Here is a 2894-nt window from a genome sequence, read left to right as displayed (position 1 = left end):
CTCGTGATCCACCCGCCTCGGCCTCCCAAAGTGCTGGGATTACAGGCTTGAGCCACCGCGCCCGGCACGTTGTGTTTATTTTATTTTATTTTTGAGATGGAGTGTTGCTGTGTTACTCAGGCTGGTGTGCGGTGGCGCGATCTTGGCTCACTGTAAGCTCTGCCTCCTGGGTTAAAGCGATTCTCCTGCCTCAGCTTCTGAGCAGCTTGGATCACAGGCGCCCAACCACCACGCCTGGCTAAGTTTTATATTTTTATTTCTTTTTTTAAAATTTATTTATGTTTCTTTTTAAAGATGGGATTTTACCATGTTGGTCAGGCTGGTCTTGAACTCCTGACCTCAGGTGATCCGCCTGCCTTGGCCTCCAAAGTGCTTGGATTACAGGCGTGAGCCACTACGCCCGGCCCAATTTTGTATATTTAGTAGAGACAGGTATTCACCATGTTGGCCAGACTGGTCTTGAACTCCTGACCTCAGGTGATCCACCTGTCTCAGCCTTCCAAAGTGCTGGACTGTACCTGGCCTGGAATTATTTTTTAAATTCACACTATAATTTTGGATTCGAATTTGTATTTGTCTTGTGACAATCTTTTCTTTTCTTTGACAGAATCTCTGTTGCCCAGGTTGGAGTGCAGTGGTACAATCTTGGCTCACTGCAATCTTCACCCCCTAGGTTCAAGTGATTTCTCCTGCCTCGGCCTCCCAAGTAGCTGGGACTACAGGAGCACACCACCATGCCCGGCTAATTTTTTGTAATTTTTTTAACTGGGCGCGGTGGCTCACTCCTGTAATCCCAGCACTTTGGGAGGCTGAGGCAGGAGAATCACAAGGTCAGGAGATTGAGACCATCCTGGCTAACACAGTGAAACACCACCTCTACTGAAAAAAAAAAAAAGATTAGCCAGGCATGGTGGCATGCGCCTGTATTCCCAGCTACTTGAGAGGCTGAGGCAGGAGCATCACTTGAACTCAGGAGGCGGAGGTTGCAGTGAGCCGAGATCGAGCCATTGCACACCAGCCTGGGTGACAAAGTGAGACTCCATCTCAAAAAAAAAAAAAAAAATTTGTATTTTTAGTAGAGATGGGTTTCACCACGTTATCCAGGCTGGTCTTGAACTCCTGACCTCAAGTGATCTGCCTGCCTTGGCCTCCCAAAGTCCTGGAATTACAGGCATGAGCCACTGTGCTTGGCCTTGTGGCAATATTTTCTTTTTTTTATTTTTGAGATGGAGTTTCGCTCTTGTTACCCAGGCAGGAGTGCAATGGGGCAATCTTGGCTCACTGCAACCTCTGCCTCTGGGGTTCAAGTGATTCTCCTGCCTCAGCCTCCAGAGTAGCTAAGATTACAGGCGTGCGCCACCATGCCTGGCTAATTTTTTGTGTTTTCAGTAGAGATGGGGTTTCTCCATGTTGGTCAGGCTGATCTCTAACTCCAGACCTTCAGTGATCCGCCCGTCTCAGCCTCCCAAAGTGCTGTGATTACAGGCATGAGCCACTGCGCCCAGCTGCCCCTTGTGGCAATATTTTCATAGTGAATTTTCTTTATATATAAAACGAGTGTTCGTGATCTCCATTTTGTATTATACCTTTAAATTTTTTTCCATATTTGAATTAGTTGAATTTTCCTGGAGTGGCAATTAACAGGAAGTTTTGGTGGAAATTGGGAGAGAAGCCAGGGCCGTTCTCTGGGTTTCTCTGGTGAAAGGCTCCCTCCTCTATTGCCATGGTAATGGGTCGTGCTTTTAAAATGTGGTCTTTCTCCAGGAGAATTGCTTGAACCCAGGAGGCGGAGGTTGCGGTGAGCCGAGATTGCGCCATTACACTCCAGGCTGGGTAACAAGAGCGAAACTCTGTCTCAAACAAACAAAAAAAAGTGGCCATTCTCTGCTTGCACTTCTCTTTCACCTCCAGAGCCTAACCTGGCTCAAGAGGTCATCCACCTCCAGCCCTGAGCACTCCCAGTTCATGACGGCTGGAGCTCCTGCCTTCTGCCATCTCCCTTTTAGAAGTGGTCTTTTCTGGGATCTTTCACTCCTGAGCCCCCTGCCTCCCCCTCGCCCCCGCACTGCCATGTCTGCCGCTGGCAGGTACTTTGGGTCACACTCACCTGTGGTTGGGAGTTTATGGGTTTTTTTTGCTTCTTATCCTTGTTTGTCTATACCCGTGTTGCTTTGTATAATTTGGTAGATGAGGGAAAATCCAGAATTAAGCTACTGCCTTGTTTCCTCCTGGTATGAAGTCTTCACCTGTGAGTTTTCTGTTTGTGAAGTCCACCCAGAGAGCAAGACTACCTGTTTGGTTTCTGGCTTCTGAGGATATTCAAGTCTTGGAGTCTTGGGAGGAAGATTATTTTGTAACCTCTGCTCTGAAAACAGCCCTTCTTACAAACAGCTCTTCTTTTCCTTCTTTTTTTTTCTTTTTTGAGTCAGAGTTTCACTCTGTCACCCTAGCTGGAGTGCAGTGGTGTGATCTCGGCCCACTGCAACCTCTGCCTCCCAGGTTCAAGCGATTCTCCTGCCTCAGTCTCCCGAGTAGCTGGGATTACAGATGCATGCCACCATGCCCAGCTAACTTTTGTAATTTTTAGTAGAGATAAGGTTTCACCATATTGGACAGGCTGGTCTTGAACTCCTGACCTTGAGATGCACCTGCCTCGGCCTCCCAAAGTGCTGGGATTACAAGTGTGAGCCACCACATCGGGCCACAAACAGCCCTTCTTATGCCAATCACTTCCTCCTAAAATCTGTCATTCTTACCTCTTGGGTAGAAATATTGTATTTAGGCCGGGCGCGGTGGCTCACGCCTGTAATCCCAGCACTTTGGGAGGCCGAGGCGGGTGGATCACGAAGTCAAGAGATCGAGACCATCCTGGTCAACATGGTGAAACCCCGTCT

General features: G+C 48.2%; 1 protein-coding gene across 5 annotated transcripts in view; it reads left to right on the top strand.

Annotated features, from left to right (window-relative positions):
• A4GALT (alpha 1,4-galactosyltransferase (P blood group)) overlaps nucleotides 1-2894 on the top strand; it is a 34916-nt gene that overhangs the window by 16692 nt on the left and 15330 nt on the right. Inside the window, exon 2 of one of the 5 annotated variants that reach the window (XR_005198668.1) lies at nucleotides 1252-1279. The exons of the other annotated variants lie outside the window; for them this stretch is intronic. The gene's annotated coding sequence lies outside the window, so the exon portion shown is untranslated. Of the gene's footprint in view, nucleotides 1-1251; nucleotides 1280-2894 lie in introns of those variants that run through there. 5 annotated transcript variants of the gene reach the window in all.

Source organism: Cebus imitator, unplaced genomic scaffold (genome assembly GCF_001604975.1).
Source record: "Cebus imitator isolate Cc_AM_T3 unplaced genomic scaffold, Cebus_imitator-1.0 Scaffold865, whole genome shotgun sequence".
NCBI lineage: Eukaryota > Metazoa > Chordata > Mammalia > Primates > Cebidae > Cebus > Cebus imitator.
Note: the sequence above shows the minus strand (reverse complement) of the source record. Positions and strands in the feature narration are given on the sequence as shown.